The sequence below is a fragment of the Puma concolor genome, chromosome D3, assembly GCF_028749965.1.
Source record: "Puma concolor isolate L17-30 chromosome D3, mPumCon1.1.hap2, whole genome shotgun sequence".
Taxonomy (NCBI): Eukaryota; Metazoa; Chordata; class Mammalia; order Carnivora; family Felidae; genus Puma; species Puma concolor.
Window position 1 is genome coordinate 93,581,736 of NC_141678.1, and position 23,187 is coordinate 93,604,922.

Consider the following 23,187-nt stretch of genomic DNA (forward strand, 5'->3'; position numbering starts at 1 on the left):
GAGCCCCAAGTGCTGCCAGCTAATCTGAGTGAGAATAACCCGGGGGCCCCTAGTGAGGCTTTGTCTGGAGCGGGGATAGACCCGGCTGTCCAGTGGGCGGCACCCTTAGCCTCCGTGGGCACAAGCCCAGGGGCAGCTCGGAATACATCTATGTACCTGGTATGGGCAGCTGACCCTGGCAGATCCCCTGGGCGGGCTCTGTAGGGAACCTCCTGGGAGTCACCGTTCCTCACAGGTACCATGTTTGGGCAGTCAGCAAGGATGATCTTATCCCCAGGACATGCGATCTTCTTACCTTCGTGGACGTGCTGGTGCAATCCAGTAGGAAGACAGCATTCCGATTGAGCCTGGTTTCAGCAGGAACCTCCAGAGAGTCTCCTGTGGGTCCGGTGTGGAATTTCAGCCCTGCACCGGGCTTTGATTTGTTGTTCCGTGCACACGTCAGTTCCGTCGTCAGACCCGTCGATTTAGTTACTGGGCGTTTGGATCAGTCCTGCTTACCTAACAACAGATGCCTCCAGAACACCGGCACCGGCTTCGCTTTCTGCATTGGATGTTCGCAGCGGCTTCTCCTGCTGGCCCACCTACCCCCGCACAATCTAAACTTAGACCCAAACAAGGTTGCTCTTGACTCTGAGTACTTTCCGGTTTTTCAGATCAACTCGTATTTAGTGGACTTTGGTTGAATGTACAAGAGCCAGCGTCAATCTGCCTACTGTCAGGTCTTGTCCTTTGGAAGTTTATGACAACCTCACAGCCCTCAGCTCATGCCCCGACTCCCCCCACCGCCTTTCTGCGGCACAGCCCTGGTCTTGGCCGGTGTGGTAAAGACAGTCTTCATTCGCGGTGAGAGATCATCCTCTGCCGGGAACCTCCGCGAAACGTGTTAAGTCTCCGATGGTGCAGGAAGTGGTGCGTCTCGTAAGAACAAACAGGCACGTGAAAGTATTAATATGGCAGGATTATAATTACGTAGACATTCCAAAACTCTGCTCAGAAATGCCGGGAGGCATATGCAGTGAGATGTTGGCAGTTGGCATGTTTGAGTAGAAGAATTGCTCACTTTTTCTACTTTACGGATCCTTAAATCCTCCCTAATAAAAGCGTTCAGTTACGGGAATTTCTAAAAGAACAGTCAAATACCACCTGCTGTCGGCCGAGTGGCGTTTTCTCACCCAGAAAGGATCGTGGCTCCCTGGGTGCTCGCCGTCCCGATGCACCAGAAGGCTGGTCTGGCCGCAGTCCCCTTGGGGACAGCCCCTCTGCCCTGGCCGCAATCTCCTACATCACCTCCCTACATCTACATCACCTCCCTACATCACCTCCCTGTTACCCCTCCAACCTCGTGCCCTCGGGGCGTGACTCGAGCAGCACACGCTTTGGTCTTGTTGCCAAGATGGGGTAACCAACAGGATGGAGCCCCCCTGGATGGACTCCCGCTTCCGGACGCGCCAGCCGCAGGAGCCCCCCCTTGGAGGGTGGGTAGCACGGGGGCACCCAGAGGCTCTGCAGGCAGCCGGGAGGAGGGAGGCATCCCCCAGTGTCTGTAGACGTCACCCTCAGCCAGGAGAAGCACGTCCTGGGGGACAGATCAGGGAAAGGTCAAGAAGTTGCTGCCAGCCTTTCGCTGCCTTCTCTAATATTATTTTGAATTGTAAACAGCAGCTTAATTTGAAAACCTGAGTCCTAAATTCTGAAATGCAAATCCCTCCAAATCAGGGTGATGCTGATTAAGTGGCATCATTAAGTCCAATTCAAAACGACGCTGGTATAAAAAGTCCTTGTGTCACCCAGGGTTCCCGCAAAGAGAGGCCCGTCCACAGAGACATACAACGCGTTAACGTGGAAAGCGCTTCCGACATTTCAGTCCAGAGACACCAGTGCGTGTGAGAGGCGGAGCGCTGTGTCCAAGGCCAGGAGGGCAGGCGGTCTGATGTGGAAACCATCTCCCGACCCCACCGGGGAATCAGATACCCCCTCCTTCCAACTGCCGTCCCCCTGGGCTCTGGGCTCCTCCTTTCCACAGCTGCCCCTCTTCTGTGTCCTTCCTCTCCACCCGGCCGGGGACTCCACGTGTCCATTCCTTCCTCCGATTCCTCCCATTCTCACCTCCTGCCCTGATCCCACGCCAGCCACCACGACGGCCACGCCAGCCACCATGACGGCCACGCTGCGCCCGGCTCCGTGCAGCGACCCTGCGTCGGGAACACTTTCCTTCTCGGTTTCTGTGCTACTAACTTGCCAAGACTCTCAAGCACCATGTCTCCTGGATGCCCCCTCCCCTCCACCGACCCCCCAATTCACTTTTGGGATTTGCTTTCCTTCTCCTGTTTCTGTAAAAACAACCTTCACTCAGAAAAGCCGTTTCGGAACGCAAGGTCTAACCAACTTCCCAGCGCACCCCTGCCCCCAGGTGACATTCCTGAGTGTCACCCTGAGACTTCTCTGCGTCCCTGCCTGAAGCAGCCCGCTCTGTCCCAGGCTTCCCAGTCCGCGATCCCTTCTGCGGCCCCTCGTCTCCACTGTGTCACGTGCACCCGGCCTCCTCTCCACACCTGCCCTCGGTGACCACCAACGACCGTCTGCGTGCGTGGAGTTTCCATCCGTGATAAGACACCGTTCACACTCAACGACCGCCCGCGGAACACTGCAAGTGCGCGAAGATCTCTGACTAACTCTCTCAAACGCCCTGAAAACGGAGCTGGTCTTAACCCCATCTTACGGACCAGGAAACTGAATTTTTGTTAGGGCTGGAGGTTGGCCAGTCCACACACAGCAGAATAAGCATCCAAAGCAGGTGTTTCTGACTCCAAGAGATGTGAGCCAAGCTCCACGTCCACTGGGGTCTCTAGCTTTGGATCCTCATTTCTCCGTGCACATAGCGCTGTTTCCCCCTCAAAAATTTCCTTTCTCCTTTTATCCCCTCCTTGGAGAATATTCCTTCTCTTTTTCTGCTTCTCCAAACTGTATATATCTGCCAAAATCTAGTTAAATATTGCCTACATGAGAACTCTATGAATCTGAAACCAGAAAACGATGTTGTGGCCCCTCAGTCCCTGTGCTGTTCTTTCTGTAGCTGTTTCCAGCACTGCCCCCAGTCACACACCGCTTGTCCGTGCTCCTGACGTACCCGCCGGTCCATAAACCTTTCTGATGGTGCGGTTTTCTGCTACATGCGTAGCTCCCTCTCGGGTGCAACACGCCAAGGGGATGCACCATCTTCGAGTGAATGACTCAGACGGTTAAAGTCAGAATTCTTCTCTCTTCTGCAAGACCTTCCTTACTCTTGGAGAATCATATATAATTTAGTTTTATTACATTTTAAAGAGCATAAAATAAGCTTACACATAGATATAAAGTAAACTAACCACACACACAGAATAATTATGAAGTCAATAAAACATCCCACAATCTAAAAAACACATGTCAATAACCCTGAAGAGAGGAGCAGCGCCTCACGGGGAGCACAAGCCGGGGAGACAGTTACCATGCCAGGCAGATTTGAGCAGGTTGGTAATGTGATTCAGCTGTCTTAACAGTGTTGAGTGATTACCTCCACAGATTAAGGAGTGGGGTGGTGAAGAAAACAACATTACTACTCTCACATTTGATTTCTCCCATCTTCTGTGACGATCGTGCGTTTCTGCGTACGTTTTCTGCAGTTCATGCTTAGCCAGCGTGACAGGGAGTTTCAATCTGAAGTTCTACCCATTAGCACCTACAATGGGTTTCTGTTTTCTCAGCACGTGTTCTTATTTTCGAGAACTATAAACTCCAAGACCACCGGCAAGAGCAACGCTAAGAATAATCACAAGACTCACATCAGAAACGGTCCGTCATGAAGGCGAAGCAGGAAATGTGGAAGGCCAGCAGGCTAAATAGCAACCCGAAACCCAGGAACGGGTGTCCCCCGACACCCTGCCTCAGTCCCGGTTTAGGTCTCAAGGACTCGACTGCAAAACCGGGGATGGTCACACCCACGTCGTCAGGTGCCGTGAGGGTGAGTCGGGGAGCACGCGGAACACCCAAGAGATCGCCTTCAAGACACGTCTACCCTGTCTTTGTGTTTCTCCTGGTATCTTTGAGTCTCTTGGATAACAGGCAAATCATTTAAGCTCCCTGATTTCAGTTTCTTGACAAGTAGAGTGAAAACAGTAATACCTGTTACATACGCGATGCAAGATCATCTTTCAGTTGAAAAGAACCACTGCGCGTACAACTGGTTTAGAATCAACAGCAGCAGCACAAACCTGCCTGTTGTCTGTCCCGTGAGTGTCTCTTCTTCGCCTTTCTCGACGGTGCTATTGGTGTGCAACTTTCTGCGCATGAACACGAGACGAAACGTCAGTGTAATAGCAAATTCTGACCTGTATTAGTATTGTGCCCAATACAGAAGTGAAATGAGGACTCCCACCACAGTCCCCGGAAGTATGACATGAGAATACTCAGTTTCCAAGGAAGGCGGAAAAAGGAATCTGTTTGAATAGTGAGGAGTATGAAATGACATAGAAAAAAATCAAACAAGCCCCAAACCCCACACAACTGCATGTTCACACAAACACTCAGTGTTGGATCGGTACATTTTTAAGATGGGTAAGCAATATGGTTAAACCCCGGAAGACATATTGCTCGGTTTTCTTCCATCACCTAAAGATATTACCAATTAGATAGATTATTTCATTTTTAACCTCTCAAATCATTCATTTTTCTCAAATACGTATAAAAATTGACTTTGAAAAATGCTTCCCACCTGGGTGAGTAAGTGAGTTACAGGTTTTGGACTACCCAAATGATGTCTCATAAGAACAGCATTTGGTTTCCATATTTAAATGGCTGAAATCGCAACTTTGGTTTTTCAGAAGTAAGATCAATCACTTTGCACGTGACTGGCCAGTGTGAGGTCCATGAGGGACCAATCCCTTCCATTCTCTTTACATTGAGCATAGAACATGTGTTGAATAAATGAATGAACAACAAACGACTGATTCTGGTCCAGGGTAGGCTTTCCCTGGCGAGAGTGCATTTTGTTTCCTATCCCTGTGTCCCTCTTCCCTCGGAGCTCAGGAAGACCAGTGACGTGTGGTCAGGCCGCCTCAGTTCCTTCTCTTCTTGAAAACCTCACTGAGGCCATCAGTGCTCAGCTGAATTACTCTCCTTACTCCTTTGTACATTAAGATATAGCTTTTCAAAAAGGAAGCATAAGTCTAAACAGAAAACCAAGAAAAAAATTTATACGATTACCTAAGAAACAGCAAAAATAAATATGAAAGATCCCTCAAAATAAAGCAATGCTCTAAAGAAAACTCTTGCCAAAACAAAATAAAGGAGTGTAAAGGAAAAGGAGAAATTCTTAAGGAGAAGGCATGGGAAGTGCTGTGAATGGCCAGTGAACGGGAAAGAACTTGCTCTTTGAGCAACAGACAAGAAAAGTAAACACACCTTGAAGTCTTTATTAAAAGTGGTTCAGTACACGCAAATGGAAGAAGAACTGGAGACTTATCAGGTGGACCTCAAAGGTCACAGTCCCTCCAGTGGTGGGTCATCCTGTTCCCTGGGGCAGAGCTCGTGGGGCTCCAGCTAGTGGACATGGAAGACGGGATGCCCGTCCAGTCTCCTTGACCATCTAGTCTTCTGTGACCTGAGAGCGCCTCGGGATGGCAGTGTTTCGCACTTCTTGCAGAAGACAGAATGGCTCCAGAGTGACATGCACTTGGGAAATACAGTCTAAGAAGAATCTCAGAATTGGGCTGTCCTCCAAACTCTGCAGGTAGGCTCGTGAACTCTCCCAGGAAATATCACCCGAGTAGTAAGTTGTTTGTTACATGTGAGTGGTGTTCAATCATGTATGCCGTGGAACGACAGGGGTGCTTCCCGGGAGAGCAGGGAAGGGGAGGTGATCGTTTCTCCTCACATCTTCACGGCTCTTCTCCCACCGATCCTCACGGGCTTTGGTTCATCCAGAATAACGTGAAGCACCTTGAGTTCACAGGAGCCCTTTAAAAATATACAATTTCAGGGGTGCCTGGGTGGCTCGGTCAGTTAAGCATCCAACTTTGGCTCAGGTCACGATCTTGTGGTTCGTGGGTTCAAGCCACATGGGTTCAAGCTGTCTCTGCTGACAGCTCCGAGCCTGGAGCCTGCTTCGGATTCTGTGTCTCCCTCTCTCTCTGCCCGTCCACACCCCTTCTCTCTCTCTCTCTCTCAAAAATAAATACACATTAAAATTTTTTTAAGTACACAATAGTATTTATGCATTGGATGTTTGATATTTTGAACAAAGGGGTGTCGTAGCGGGAGGTCTTTAAAACCAGTGTAAACAGGTAATCCCAAGAAAAGTCCATCGTGACTTTTCCCAAGTGGTAGACCCTGCCTCGTGGTGTCACTTCTACCTGAGAAACCAAAGAGAATCAAGTCAGGCATCATAGCTCACAAATGCCTCTGTTCCCCAGCAAACCCTCAAAATGCATGTACTTGTAGCAAAGCCACAATGAGGAAGGTGCTAGATCCCACTGCTGTGCTAGTATCATTTTGATTGTTCTATTAATAAAAATTACCCCACGCATCTTTGTCAAACCTCTGAAGTGGTAACTGGGTCAACTGTCACAAATCTGAGTTTTCCAATCATATAAACATTAGCTACGTTGGGTCACTTCAATCTAAATTAATTAAGATTAAATAATGCTGAACTCGAGTTCCCAGTCACACTAGATGCATTTCACGCTCCAGGTTCCTGTGTGTCATTGATGCTCTAGATTTGTTAAGGTCTCTTTCAAGTTGCCCCTCAGGGCAAATTCTCACGGGGGGGGGGGGGGGGGAGGGGAGGGGAGGGGACAATATTGTCCCCAGGGGATACCTGGCAGTGTCTGGAGACATTTTTTTTAATGTTTATTTACTTTTGAGAGAAAGCACGAGCAGGGGAGGGGCAGAGAGAGAGGGAGACACAGAATCCGAAGCAGCTTCAGGCTCTGAGCTGTCAGCACAGAGCCCAACGTGGGGCTCGAACTCATGAACTGTGAGATTGTGACCTGAGCTGCCCAGGCTCCCCAGAGGTGTTTTTGATGGTCACGGGTGGGGTAGGGGTACTGTTCAACATCCTGCCATGTACAGAATGACCCCCAACTACACGAGGTTGCCCAAACCAAAAGTTAAGTGCCCAGGTTGGAAGTCCTTCCCCCATGGAAATGTGGTCTTCACTATTTCCACCAGTGTGTAAATCGGGTGAATATTTTACCATTAAGGATTACTTAGGTTTTGTAAAAATGATGCCTTCTGTCTCCAGTATCCTTTTGTCCCTACATATCCCTCTGTTCCTAGCTTAGCATGAACAGGGTGTTGAATTTTATTAACTTGCGTGGAGATGGCCACAGGTTTTTAAATCCAAACTTTTGATATGAAAATCACATTGATCAATTTCTTCAATGTTAAAAAACCCTTGTGTTCCTGAAATAAAAACGGATCTTAGTGTATTTTTTACTTAATCTACCCCTGGATTTGTATTTTCCCCTGTTTAATCTTTACAGTCCAAGAACGAAATTGGTCTATGGATTCCTTCTGCGGGTGTCTTATCAGATTTGGCAGTCAGGATTATGCTGGCTTTGTAAAATGAATTAGGACAAAAAACACCCCTATTTTGTCTTCTCTGAAAGACTAGGAAGGGAAAGACGCGTTTCTTGAAAGTCTGAAACAATTGCCTGAATGTATGTCCAACAAAATATTCCAGGATGAAGAATGCTAGCTGGCCACCTCCGGGCCAGGTGGGGTGACAGTGCCGGGGCTGCGGCTGGGACCGGCGGGAAGAGGGGGTCCGAGCAGGTGCCGGGCCCAGAGGAGGCAGAATCCTCACCGTCCCAGCTCTTCGCTCCGAGAGGACGCTGCGGTGAAAAGAGAGTCACGACTGCTGGCAATCCTCCTCCTACTTGTTTTCCCTGTGGCCCCGGTGTTGGCTCAGAGCCCCTCGCTGCTCTAGGCGGTGAAGCCCGTCACCCCAGCCGAGCGCTGACCGCCCACCGTTCCACGTTCCCCTGGGGGCGAGAATCCGGCTCTGGCTTGGGCTCTCGTGAGCACTGACGTGGGAAGCCGCGTGGGAGCCGAGCACCCCCTTCTACCCCAGGACATAGCCTGTGTTTCAGCCTGATTTGGCCCTTCTTCATGTTCAAATGCACTTCCTTTCTTTTCTCTATTATCCTCGCTGCATTTTACGTTCCCTTTTTCCTCCTATTATTCCCGCATTATTGATTTCCTTTTCTTTGAACTCCTGTGCCACTTACAGCCTTCACCACTCAGAGAGTCACTGCAGTGAAAGGAACATATAATCCAAACCCTTCATATTACAAACAAGGAAATTGATGGTTCCGGGTGTTTTTGTTATTTGCCTGAGATCACAAAACTGGTCTAGATTCACTCAGGCTTCTGACAGTCCAGCTCATTGTTACTCCCCAAATGTGCCGATTCCATGTTGGAATGTTTAATCCTGTATTGTTTTTATTGTTATGTGATGTTAAAATTCACATCTATAGGCGATTTTACAGTTCAAATATAAAATATGCAGATAGATGCAAATGCAGATGCACATAACTGAGAAATAACGTGTACAATTCTGTGAAACAGGCAACGGAAGTTTTAAAGAGAAGCTCTGGGAGGAGAAACAACATATCCAGAGGCACCAGTGCCGTCACACCCATGCCTCTGCCCACCCCCACCCCCCCCAACCCTCCTTCCCAGGTCTGGGCACGGCTGCAGGCAACCCTGAGGGTCAGTTCACACTGTGTGTCTATTCAGACTTCTTCTTTAATGTTTATTTATTTTTGAGAGAGAGAGAGCACGCATGTAGGGGGTGGTGCAGAGAGAGAGGGAGAGAATCCCAAACAGGCTCCACGCTGCCAGGGGCCGGGCTCGATCTCACAAACCACGAGAACATGACCTGAGCTGAGATTGAGAGTCAGACCCTTACCCAGCTGAGCCCCCCGGGTGCCCCTCTATTCAGCTTTCTTACACTCGCCCAGAGATGGTGTGCATACCAGGCAATTAACAAGGTACATGAACCAGTAGCTCAGTCTTAGACATGGCACCCAGTATGTTTTCAGGAAATTCTCCATCATTATTGTTCCGCATCCTCCTCTCCATCAACATGCACTCTATTTCTCCATTTTTGTGATTTCAAGTTATCTTCTTGGAAATACATACAGAGTCCAAATCTCTTTCCAGCAACTCCTTACGTTATTATAAGAAAAGGTGATGGTAAGAAAAAAGACAAGCTGTTTGGTTTTCTTAGATGTTCTACCAGCACTCGAAGGTAGGAGTCTGCCTTCCTTGTCACGCGGAAGGAACGTTCAGGAAAGGGCAGGAAAGGAGAGCAGTGTGTCAGGCCAGAAATCAGCTCAACAGGGCAGCGGAGGGGTATGTGATGCTTCAGAACCAACGTGCGTTCCTCCAGCCCCTGACGAAACGATGGGGAGAGAGAATAGCTCTACTCCACAGGATTTAAGTAGTCGACGTGATACAAACGTGTATCTTTTGTTTCTTGCCACTGTTTGGTATCTTTGGGGGAAGCAATGTTCTTTTCCACATGCTTTTCTCAGTGCATTTAACACTAAGTGGGATCTTGAAATGTCTTGTGCTTTTGTGAAATTATACAACTGGCCATGAATGAAGTCCATGATTCAGTTCCGAAATCCAAAATAAGTAGTTCTCACTATCTCTTGCATACTCTGTTTCCGTAACCTGTCAAACACACTCCATGCATCTTCCCTGCTTCACTCCTTGATAAAACTAATGAACAAAGAAAGAGCATAAAGCTTGATGCAAACATTTGACTTCCTTAGCAGGTATACATATGGGTAGGTACCTGGTCTGGCCCATGAGTCTCTTTCCAGCCAAATTCTGACCCCTTGTCTTAGACATCATACTCGTTATACTGAAGTTATGGAAATGCCAGGAACTCCCCCATCATGTTTAAGGACGGGAAGGTAAATTGAACTACGTGGAGGCGAGGCTTACACACTTCACTGGATGTCAGGTAGTGTGAGAAGTCAGACACGTATACCATAGTGGCAGAGCGGCCAGTGAGAAAACATACAAAGTGGTATCACCAAAAACTATAAATAAGCCAAGATGAAATCCTGAAAAAGTGTCAAGTGATTCCCCAAAAGAGAAACAACAAATATACAAAGTCTAAAATAATAAAATGGTAGACTAACCCTAAAATATCAATTATTACCTTGAATGTAAATGGTGTAAGTATACAAATGAAAATGCAGAGATTGGGGCACCTGAGTGGCTCAGTAAGTGAAGCGTCGGACTCTTGATTTTGGCTCAGGTCATGATCTCATGGTTCGTGAGATCGAGCCCTGCGTTGGGCTCCGTGCTGACAATGCACAGCCTGCTTAGGACTCTTCTCTTTCTCTCCCTCTCTCTCCTTGTCTCTCTGCTCCTCCTCTGCTCTCATGTGCACTTCCTTTAAAAATAAATAAATAGACTTTAAAAAAAAGAAATGCAGAGATTAGAAGAGTAGACTAATAAAACCTACCCCAATTATGTGCTGTTTCCAAAAACTCACTTCAAATTCAGCATTACAGGTATGTTGAAAGTGAAAGCATGGAAAAAGGAAAACCATACAAACATTGACAACAACAACAACAAAATCAAGTAATTAATATCAAAATAAAGTAGGCTCCAGAGAAAAATAGAAAAAAACAATCACGAGAGACAAATAAACACAGCACATAATGATAAATGAGTCAGCCCACCAGGGACAAATAGGGGTCCCAGTTTTATCCACAACAAATAAGCCAGCCTCAAAATACTTGAAGCAAACGGGGTAGACCTGGAATGGGAAGAGGCAAATCCACAATTGTATCTGGGGACTTCAAAGCGTCCACTCCCCACAAGCAACTGACAGAACTATTAGACATAAAATCTGCAAGGACACAGAAGACCTGAAGAGCATGATGAGCCAGCGAGGTGTAACTGTGTAATAAATAATAACACAGTTATTATAATTATAATATATAATTATAATAAATAACAGCAACAACAGAGTACACATTCTTTTTCAAGCACTCCTGGAATAGTCACCAAGATGGACCATATTCTGGGCCACAGTCAAACCTCAGCTACCACGAGAGAAATTGATATCATACTAAGTGCTCTGATCATAATGGAATCAAGTTAAAAACCAATAACAAAAATACCACAAGAAAGTCTCAAATACTTGAAAATTAGTAATATGCCCCTAAGTAATCAATGGATCTCAGAAGATGTGTCAAGGTAAATTAAAAAATATAGAGAACTTATAAAGATAAAAATAAAATATATCAAAATAGATGGGATGCAGCTAAAGCAGTGCTGAGAGGGAAATTTATAGCCCTTTTAGTCTCAAACCTCAAAAAAAACTAGGACAAGAGTTGAACAAAATAAACTTTGAGCAAGCAGAAGTAAGGAAACAATAAAGAGAAGGGCAGAAACCAATACAATTTAAAACAGGAAACAATAAAGAAAGTCAACTGAACAAAAAGCTAATGATTTGAAAATGATCAATAAAACTCATAAAACACACCATTAAAAAGGAACTGATGAGGGGCGCCTGGGTGGCTCAGTCGGTTAAGCGTCCGACTTCGGCTCAGGCCATGATCTCACTGTCAGTGAGTTTGAGCCCCACATCGGGCTATGTGCTGACAGCTCAATTGGAGCCTGCTTCCAATTCTGTGTCTCCCTCTCTCTCTGGCCCTCCCCCATTCATGCTCTGTCTCTCTCTCAAAATTAATAAACATTAAAAAAAATTTTTTTTAAATGAACTGATGAGAATGCAGGACAGGAGACACATATCCCCAATATCAGGAATGAAACATATGGGATCATTACCGATCCTACATACGTTAAAAGAACAACAACAACAAAATATTACGAGCCCTTCAGATTCATGAATTCATCAATTTTAGAAGAAAGCCTTATTCTCTGAAAACTGCAAGCTACCAAACTCATGACATAGAATCTGAATAATCTGATGAGCATTACAAAATTGAATTCACAATTTAAAACCTCCTCAAAAAAGAAATCTCTAGGTGCAAATGGTTTTCCTGAAGAATATTACCAAACATGTTTTAAAAAGAATTAATAAGTTTACACAATGACTTTCAGAAATTAGAACTGAAGAAAACACTTCCCAACACATTGGAGACTTATGCTCACGCAAAAATGTGATAGCAAAACTAGACGAAAAAAATCACACACCAGAAAAAAAACTACAGACCCATATCACTCATGAACTTAAGCACAAAAATCCTCGACACAGTTCTAGCACATCAGATCCAACAATGCATAAACAGAATTACAACCATGACCACGTGAGATGTATTCTGGGTATTCAACATTTGAAAATCAATCCATGTAATAAGCTGTATCAACACACCAAAGAAGAAAATGATTGATCATATTAATAGATGCAGAGAAAGCATTTGACAAAATCCAACACTCGTTCATGATAAAAACTCCCAGGAATTTAAGAATGAAGGGAACTAACCAAATTTTTTAAAAAATATCTAGAAAAAAAACCCTACAGCTAACAGCACACTTATTGGTGAACAATTGAATGCTTCCTCTTTAAAACTGGAAACAAGAGGGTCACCTGGGTGGCTCAGTTGGTTGAGCTTCTGACTTCAGCTCAGGTCATGATCTTGCGGTCCATGAATTTGAGCCCCACATCTGGCTCTCTGCTGACAGCTCGGAGCCTGGAGCCTGCTCCGGATTCTGTGTCTCCCTCTCTCTTTGCCCCTACCCCCCTCAGACTCTGTCTCTCTCTCTCAAAAATAAATAAACATAAAAAAATTTAAATATATAGTCTCCAGTATATATATATATATATATATATATATATATATACTCTATATATATATAAATATATATACTCTCCAGTATATATATATATATATATATATATATATATATATATATATACTGGAAAATACTAGCCAATACAGTTAGGAGAGAAAGACAAATGAAAAGTACAAATTGAAAGGAAGAAATAAAATGTTGCCCAGTTGCTGATAACATAGCTGTCTACGTGGAAAGTCCCAAGGAATCTTTAAATCTTTTTTTCTTTTCTTTTTTTTTTGTTTTGTTTTTTTTTAAGTCCAACAACATCTGCACCTTTATCTCCACACTGAGTGGCTAGTCCTGAGACACCACGTGGGATGCAGGTCAACACACAAACATCTAAACACAAACATCAAATATGTAGAAATTAAAACTGAAAACAAAACATACGCCATTTATAATTCCTGCCAAGGAAAATTAAACACTTAGATAAAAACCCAACAAGAGATGTACAGGATCTGCAAGCTAAAAATTCAATACCTTTATTAAATAAATCAAAGATCTGGATAAATGGAGAGATATATGATGTTACTGGAAGACCTAACACAATAAAGATGTTAATTTTCCACAATTTGATCTATAGGTTTAATACAGTTCCTAGTAAAATCTGAGCAAAGATTTTGTAGACACAGACAGGCTTATTCTAAAGTTTGTATGGAAAGACTCAGGCCCTAGAAGAGTGGGAAAATCTTTATAAAGGAAAATAACAAATGTGGGTCATTCAACTGGACGTTCAGTCTCACTCTATGTAGCAAGAGTAACGTGACTATGATATGGGTTGTGGTATTTGGATTGGATATCGGGACGGACATATAGACGGATGAACTAGAATAGGGAACAGAGAAAGAGGCCCACACAAATATGCCCAGTTAATTATTGGCAAAGGTGCAAAAGCAATTTGATGGAAGAAGGACAGCCTTTTTAACATATGACATTGAAGAGATTGAACCAAAAAATAAACCTCAGCCCTAACGTCACCCTTTGTACAAAAATTAACTCAAAATGGATCATGGGACTCAAATGTAAAACCATAAAGCTTTTAGTAAAAAAAAAAAAAAAAAATTAAAGGAAACCTTCGGGATCTGGAACTAAGCAAAGAGTTCAGACTCAACACCAAAACTCTGAGGCATAGAAGGAAAAAAATTATAAACTGGGTCTCTTCGAAATTTGTTTTCAGTTTTCTCTGTGAAAGACCCCATTAAAAGTATGAAAATAAAGGCTACAGGTTGGGATAAAACGTTTGCAGGCCACACAGCTGTCAGAGGAGTAGTATCTAGAATATAAAAGAACTCTAAAAATGTACCATTAAAAAGGAACAAGTCAACTGGAATGTGGGCAAAAGTCAAGCAGGCTTTTCGCTGAAGGAGTTCACAGATGGAAAATAAGCTCACGAAAAGAGTTGCAGCATCGCTATCCATTAGGGAAACGCAAATTAAAATCACAGTGACGTAGCACGACTCACACACCAAAACGTCTAAGACAAAAACCAGGACAACCCCAAGCGCCAGAGAGGGTGCCGACGAACTGGAAGCCACACGTGCCGGTGCCGAGACACCACGCAGCTCCTCTGGAAAACAGGCCTCCAGTTGCTTTTGACCCCAAACGTGAAACCAGCACACAACCCGAGAAGCTTGCTCTCGGGCATTTATCCCAGAGAAACGGAAACGTACGTTCATGCAGAAATGCTGCACGTGAATGTTTCTAGAAACAGAATAGCTAAAAGCCAGAATCAGCCCAGATGTCCTTCAAGAGATGAGTGGACAAAGCATGTCACCTGGTAGAACACCGCTCGTAACACAGTGAAGGAAGTGCTGATACGTGCAGCCAGGAGGCCGTGCTCAGAGACAAGGGAAAATGTGGAAGTGTGTCGTATTATCTCGTACATGATTCACTTCGCACGGCGCCTGGGATCAGCCGGGGGACAGGGAGGGGCGGGCGAGGGGGGCGTTAGGGGCTCCGCTGCTGCTGGTCGAGGTTCTGACTGTGTCGGTGCCCACAGGACCCCCTGGCCGTGAGACAGGGCTGCGCATTTGCAAGCTGCCTCTGCCAGGCAAAAGGGGTGAATGAAGGACGCACAGGGTCGCTCTGTTACCTCTTACAACTGCCTGGGAGTCAACGAAGTTTAATCTAAAAAATTCTAATGCAAGATTGAACTTTGGGTCAATTTACCAAAGATTAATTTGCCTTAAATCAATTGGGGAATCACAATCCATTGATAAACCAATTCCTAGATCCGAACCCATCTCCGAATTAGGTCGGCAGCGTGGCTTTTGCCGAAAGGCCAAGAAGCGATGAGAAGAACTTACAAAATTCATATAGCATTGTAACCTTTACTGAAACTTCCAGATGATTCCTTCCATTTTATGCGAAACTATAAACTTCTAGTTTGAGTCTGTTACAAATGTAAAGGATTTTATAAAAATTTGTTTTTGTAAAAAATGCAGATTCGTTTCTCTCCTCACGGCAGTTTAAATTCAGTCTGTTGCTATTCTTATTCTAATTTGGAAATTTCTTTGGGGGACTAGGGAGAGAAAAGGGTATTGTGATTTCTGCCTGAGAATCCCTGAGATGGTGTGGGTATCTGCACCCATGAGCGTGCACACATTTCCTCCTACTTTTTCTTCCCTCTGCCCGAAATGTGATTCCCCCAGATCTGCGGCCTCACATGATTCAGGGCAGTGTTCAGTCTTGTCCTGCCCGAAGCCTTACTGCCTGCTCCCACTTAACAAGGCAAACTGAGGCGTGCACGCGAGCACTGAGCAGGGAGAAGACGCTCAGGAGAGACGGCGGAAGGACTGTCCTAGGGCCAGGCGTCACAGCCGAGCAGGACAACAGACCTGTTGTAAGCCTATGGTCCTTCGTGAACACCGCTTCCTGTCACTTCTGTCCTGGGTTTTTGATTCTATCGATTACTCATAAGCTCAAAATGCTGAATGAATGATCACACACACCCTGCATACTCTAAATATTGTGTCCTCAGCAAAACCCAAATGCCACATGCCTTACAAGTAACAGAAGATCCCCTGGCCCAGCGGTAGGACAGCCAGTGGCCCACATGATGAGTCATCGAGTCAGCAAACAGGCCTCCCGAGTTGCTCACCAGTGGCCCTGGGGACCGGTGTCCCGGGTGTCCTGTCCTTGGAGTTATGACGTCTGCACTGAGGCCCACAGGTCAGCACGGGCCCCACATTCCTCTGCCTTTGAGGGAAGGCGGGAATCTGCTATCAGGAACCCCGGATTCTCAGACGGATTCTCAGAAGCTTCACTTGTATCTCGAGGAGGGGATTCCCCGGGGAGAGCGACAGAAAGCAGAGTTGAAAAAGCCGGAGGTCCAGCCTGCGCAGCCCTTGAGTAATAACCTGGGGCCTGTTCAGAACACGAAAGGCCGGAATCACCCAGGCCTAGAGATGTGCCAGCACAGCCCGGGCCCGAGGGCTTCTGACCGAGAGGGCTGGGGAAACGCGGGGTGTCTGGATTTCTAAAACCTTCCAACGCTCTCCGTCTGGCCTCGAGGACAGGCACAGAGCCACATGGAAGATTCTGATCAGGGACACGAGCGACGGCGGTCGCTGCTTTACAGCTAAATAGACACCTGTGTGTGCCATCAGCCGAGATGAAGGTTCTCTGAGGGCAGAGAAACCCGCGAGCAGCCGTGGCAAAGACCCACGCAGAAATTCATGAATCCTGAGCCGGGTACAGGCCCGGGACGGACAAGAAAAGGCAGTCAAGAGACACGGGAGGGGCTCGGCCAGTGCGCGACCAGCCAGGAGGATCAGGATGATGGCACAGCCACCTGTACGTGGAGCGTTTTGGAGAAGCATTAGGGGAAAGGGCACGTAGACGGAGGCTCAGCCGTACGTTCAGCTTCCATCAGTCCTGACAGGAAGGTCCGGCAAGCTTGGAATTGGGACAGTCCGTGCAGAGAGGCCACAGACACCGTGAGAACCTTGGAAGGTGGCCCTGGGTGCGCGAGCGGAGGGAGCCGGCGGTGGAGTTGGAAGGGGAAGCCTGCGGGCAGGTGTGTGCACGCCCTGGGGCCGCCATCCGGGGGCTCAGAGTGGCAGAGGGGGGGCCGTCTCACAGTCTGGAGACGGAGGGCCAGAGTCAGCCTTCCGACACGGCTCGAGGTGGGGAGGGGTTCCTTGCTGCCTCCCCCAGCCCCTGGCCTCACCTGGCCTGTGGATCTGTCTCTCCAGTCTTCGCCCTGAGCGTGGACACCATCACGGGACCGCAGACCATCCTAATCCGGTCTGGCCTTATCTTGACTAACAACACGGCCAAGACCCTACTTCCATCTCTGACTAAGGGCACATTCTGAGGCTCTGGGCAGATGTTTTGAAGGCAGGACAGTATTCACCCCAGTGCCTAAGGGTGGAACAGCCAACCCAGGCATCCAGGCCAGCAGGAGCCTGAAGGGTCAACCCTGACATCATCCAGTCCCCCTGCCAGTCTCCTGCCCATGGGACCCTGGGCAGAACCTCATCCGAAATCATATAGGACAGGAGCCTAGGGAGGGGTGCTGGGGAGGGGAGCCTGGGAGGGGAGCCTGGGGAGAGGACTTGGGGTGGGAGCCTGGGAAAGGGAGCCTGGGGAGATGTGGCTGGGGAGGGGGGCTGGAGAGGGGAACCTGGGGAGGGGACTTGGGGTGGGAGCCTGGGGAGGAGAGCCTGGGAGGGGAGCCTGGTGGCCGTCCTCAGGGGACAGGAGGGCCCCAGGACACAAACGTCTCAGCTTGCAGACCTAGGTCCTGGTCCTGGGGAGTCAGTCTGCAATCCCAATGGGGAGCCTTGTGCCCCTGTCTTGCTGCAGAGGCTTCCTGGGGGTGTACCTGCTGACATAGATTTTGTCCTTTCTGTTTCTAGGTTCCCTGTTTGTGTGCTGAAATGAGCAAGCCGCTCTTGGTCATTTCCTGGCCTGACACACAGCGTCCCAGGGGGAAATGCTGGTGTGAGTCAGGGCGTGGCCTTCAGGTGGCCGGACCCCAGGAGGCGGCTCCCCGCTGCCCACGCAGGAAAGTTCCAGAGCTGCGGGAGGGGAACTGCGCTCCTCATCCAGACTCTCGGGGGCGAGATCTTTATCTTGTCCTGAAACCCTTCCCCTCGGCCGGCCGGCCTCTCTGAGCGGCTTTCCCAGCGAGCACGAGCGTGTGCGAAGTCACCCAGAGAGGGACCAGCTTGAGAGCCACTGGGTTTTCATGTCCTCCCTCCCCCTAATGCCGCATTTCCATCTCTTGCGGGGAGGAGTCGTTTTCCTGAGAGAAGGCAGCAAATGGCCTTGGCAGCCGGGAGCGGCCACCTCTCCTCGAGGCTCGGCGTGGGACTTTGTGTCCAGATTGCGAAGCGCAGGCCGGCCGGGAGCGCGAGCGTGGCCTCCGCCTCACAGGCTGGGTCTCGGCGGGGGGGGGGGGTCTCGGCGGCCCCACTTCCCCGGGGGTATCGGCCACCCCGGCCACCAGCCACGGCCACCAGCATCCCTGGCTTTCTCGTCGAGTCTTGGCAAACACGAGCCCCGATTTGTGATTCGAGCTGTGATGGCAGCACATTCACATGGAACGTTCTGTTGGAAACAAGATGAAAATACGCCTTTAAATAACAACGTTCTCCAACACCGTGGAACGAATCCGAATCGTTTGTGGATGGCACAGCGGACGTTTCTCTGGAGGAACGAGGAAGGGGCAGAAACCCTCCTCTCCACATTCGGCGTCCTCCTGATGGCCCTCCACATATTTCCTTCGATGTTTTTATTGTGCTCTCTTCAAAGACAGTTCAGTTTAATAAAAATGTTTTACAATCGCTGAATGTATAATATTGTTTGTAAGAGGGAATTGGGAAGAGCTGAAAAACGGCATGTTAGGGATTCTTTTTTGAATTCTCAGAGAAGAAATAATACAAAATAATGTCCCTGTTATGCGGGTGGGTATAGGAAAAGAAGAATGCAAAGTTAAAATAAAGAAAATAAAAATCCTGTAATAACCAAATGTGCTAAAATGTGTTTTTCCCCCTTTTTAGAGAGGCGAGGTGATGGGGTTTCTGTCTACAGAACTAACTGTTTACAAATATTCAAGCCCATAAATTTGAAGAGAAACTGAATACAGAAAATTCTTGTTAATGCAGTACATTTTCTGGTAATTTTATAGTCCAATTTTCAGTGATTCCCCACAGAACGAATGCAGTTCAAAGGCAATTTTATAAAGTACTTTGCAGATAACTATTATCTGCTAATTATTAGAAATTGCATGTTGTTGTTAATTGCATAAATAAATTGTTTTATCTGAAAGCCATTAAAAAAAGGTTTGGTGTTTGAAGCATATATGCTTTTGATGTTCCTGTATAAAAACACTTAACTGTTTAACTCCAAAATAATGGCTTGCTGCTTTTAAGACAATTTCTTAGACTAATGGGTTGTGGGGAGGGCTGGGGGTGGGAGTCCCCAGACATGTATTTTGCTTTATTTCTGTGTCATACTTCAACTGATTATAAATCCACATGGCAAGAAAGATCTCAAATGTTTACCAAATATATTACACTGAGAGCCACATGATGCTATAGTTCTTTCTGGAATCCTTCAAAGATATTTATATAAACATTTCCCTTTTCTCCCCCACTAGTCCTGTTTTTTAAATATTCTATTTTATTTGTACGTTTCCCTCATAATTAGACATAGAGGAATATATTTATGGGGAGAGCAGCCTTTGATATGTTAGGAAATAATTCCGGAAAAGTCTTATAGAAACACAAACAGATCCTGACAACGAGATGAGAGGCCCTGTCTGTGCACCTGCAGGGTGAGCGAGAGCCTGGGAAGGAGCCAGACGCCTTCTTTCTGGGAGGCAGCCGCCACCGACGTGGAGGACAAACGCGGCACTGAGCTTCTGCGAGAAACGTGGGCACAGAGGTGGCCGGATTCCACGTGTCCCGTAGCACAGACCGTGGGGAGCACAGAGGGGACACGGCAGCACCGGCCAGCGGGCCAGAGACCCAAGGGTGTGCCGTGCGCCTGGCCGGACAAGGCCGGGGGAGGGGAGCAGGAGCGGACGCCCAGCGCAGGAGGCCTCGTCGGGAAGGGAGCCCCCTATGGCACTCGGTCCCTTGCAAACGAAGCTCTCTAAGAATAGCGGAAAACCGTGCACGAAGGACAAGTTGGTGTGCTGGTCTAGTGGGCAGGCTTTGGAGGAGAGCACGGGCCGGCACCTGGGAGTATGTAGATGGCCACAGAGCATCGTGGTGGCCCCCGCTGTCACACGGACACTGCAGGCACTCAGCACCATGAGCAAGCCCACGGCCGGATGTGACGTTAATCCCTGATGACTCACAGGCTGGAAGCGGACGCAGGAATGAGTGATTTATAATCTCTCAAAACACAGAGTGCACAGAGGGAATTGTCATTCCCTGGGGGGGGGGGTCCCCACAGGTGGACAAGCGTTCTACCACAGTGTCATCTGTGTGTCCTCATTAGTTCACTGGGGCTGCAGCAACCAGACACCGCAGCCAGGGCGGCTTAAACCACAGACATGTGGAGGCTACGAGTCGGGGATCCAGGCACGGCAGGGCTGGTTTCCCCCGAGGCCACTGTCCCGGGGGTGGACACCGTCTTCTCCCCTAGTGGTCACGCGGTCACCTCTCTGCGTGTCTGGGTCCTGATCCCTTCGTAAAAGAATGCGGTCTTAGTGCATTTGGGCCAAGGCTAATCTCATTTTAACTCAGTTACCTCTCTAAAGGCCCCACCCCCGAACGCAGTCACATTCTGCGTCCCGGAGGTGGGGCTGGGAACAGGACACAATTCAGCCCACAACACTACACGCAAATGTGTTAGATGGTAGTTTCTCATGCTCAACGGTACTTTTTCACCCATCCCAGAGATATTTCATTCTACTGTGTGACCGATTTGGGGGTGTCGACATGTATGGGGCTGAAGCCACTAGAGTCGACAGAGTTGCCCTCAGGAGGCATGGAGGGGTCGCGTTAGAACGGCATCTGTGTCAAACTCAGTGTGGAGGGCACAGGGGGTGTGCCTGACAGGTGTTGGTAACAAGGAAGAAAACAGGCTGAGAAGAAGAGGGGAGATGACAAAATCGTCACGTAAGACGCACCGTAGGAGGACTAGAGGGAGAGAAGTGCACACTTGCGTATTCCTGTTTCCCCAGACGCTTGTCATCCATGGTGAGAATGATGGCCAGGGTCCTCAAGAGCCAGCTTAGTCAGAGGTCCTCAGAACTGCGAGGGTTAAAGCAAAAGTTAGGTGGCGGTTGAACTCAAAGCCCTTCGGATGAGGTACAGAAATTGTAAGGGCAGAGGGAGGAGCTCGTGGCCTCTGTCCACTGACTGGTGTCTGAACAGCCCCTTTCAGGACACCTGAAATCTCAGATCGAACCGTGATCTACCACAGTATGGACAATCACAGCGTGTATCATAGTGTGGCCAATCCCAGAGCGAACTGTCCTCCTGCGATCTGCCATAGTATGAACTATCACAGTGGGAACAATTCCAGTGTGAGCCATTATACAATGATCTATTGTACCGTGAACTGTCCTGGTGTGACCTCTCCTAATGCACGTCATCGTGGAAACTATCCCAGAGTGAGCCGTCATACTGTGTTCTATCGTAGTGTGAACCGTCCTGGTGTGAACCATCGTAGTGGATATCATAGGGTGAACAATTCTAGAGCAAACTACTGTGAAGTGGTTATTGTAGTGTGAGCTGCCCTTGAGTGAACTATCATAGTGCACATCATGGTGTAAACCATCCCGGAGCGAACCGTCATACTGTAATCTTATCCGAGCGCAAACTCTCCTGGTGTGCACCATCACGGTGTGATCTATCGTGGCATAATCTGTCATGTGAACTGTTATAAGGTGGTTTCTCATGGTATTACCTATCATGACATGATCTAGGTTTTCTAGGCTATCCAATATGTTCCATGAGAGCGCAAATTATCATAGCATGAGCTTTTGTAGTGTGGTTTATCAGATCTACCACGGTGCGATCTGAGCGTGAGCCATGATAGCATGAACTTTCACTGTGATCTGTCAGTGTAAACTCAGATAGCGTGAGCCATCAGAGTGCAAACTATCATTGTTCTAACTATCGTGGCGTGAACTATCCAAGTATGATGTACCTTAGTGTAATCTATCATAGTGTTAATGATCGCAGTGTCAACTATTATATTGTGAAATACTGCTTTTACTCAAAAGCCTGCAGAACTCTTAAACTCAACATGTTTAAGACTGCTGTGTGTTTTTTCTCCTACTTTCCCTTCCCTCTCTTACCTACTTTCTACCCACTATTTCCCCCAATTGATGACAGCAACATTTTCTACTCAGTCACCAAAGCCAAAGACCATGCAGCCATCCCATATTTTCCTTTACCCACCACACCCCTTATTCCAATATTCACGGAATCTCAGTGACTCGATACATTCCTTTCTGCTGTGAAATACAGTCTCTCCCACCTGACACCATTATCACTGCCTTGCTCTCACTACTGATCACTACTACTTTGGAGACTAACACAATCATTCTACAACTGGCTCCCTTCTTTCTGCCTCGCCTTTTCTGGATTCAGATTCCTGTTCTAAGGTCTCCCCGCCTCCTGCCTGCTACAGATGGGCACGCCTCCCTTCACACATCACAAAAAGTGCCCATCCGGTTCTATATGAAGATTAAACTCTGTAATCTTGTCCCTTGTCACATCTTTGCTAAATACTGGCACGCAATGTAATAAACTACGCACTTAGGACTCTTTGGATACACCGTCAGGCTCTTCCACACATCCCCCTTTTTTTGGTCCAGATCCATTTTTTTCTTCCTTCCCACCTCTATTTTCAGGCCAAGCCCATATTTTACGTCCTCTGTGAGCCTCTGTGCCCCGCTTTGTCTGGCCCAGAGAAAGTACTCAATAGTTGTTAAATTAATGAAAAATAAATAAATAAATAAATCGATAATTTGAGGGTTTTCCTTTGTTTTGGAGTACATCTTCTGAGATGAGGGGACGCACTCCCCTCGGCATTTCCAGGGGCCTGGTAACATTCTCCAAACAAAAACGACTGGAAGTCGCCTCTCAGAGCTGGTATCACCTTGCACAATAATACAACTGACCATAAAACATACTTGCTATTTGACCTTCAAACAAAGCACAATGTCCCCAAATACAAAGATTCGCATCAGTTGATATCCAACATTTTCAATATAATCTAATAACGTATGAGATGTTACGAAAATACGTTAGAGACAATCCTGATGCTAAAATTTGAGGAAAGTTTACTGTTTGAAAATCTAATATTAAACTATAAATTATGAAAACAGCCTATGGCTGCACACCT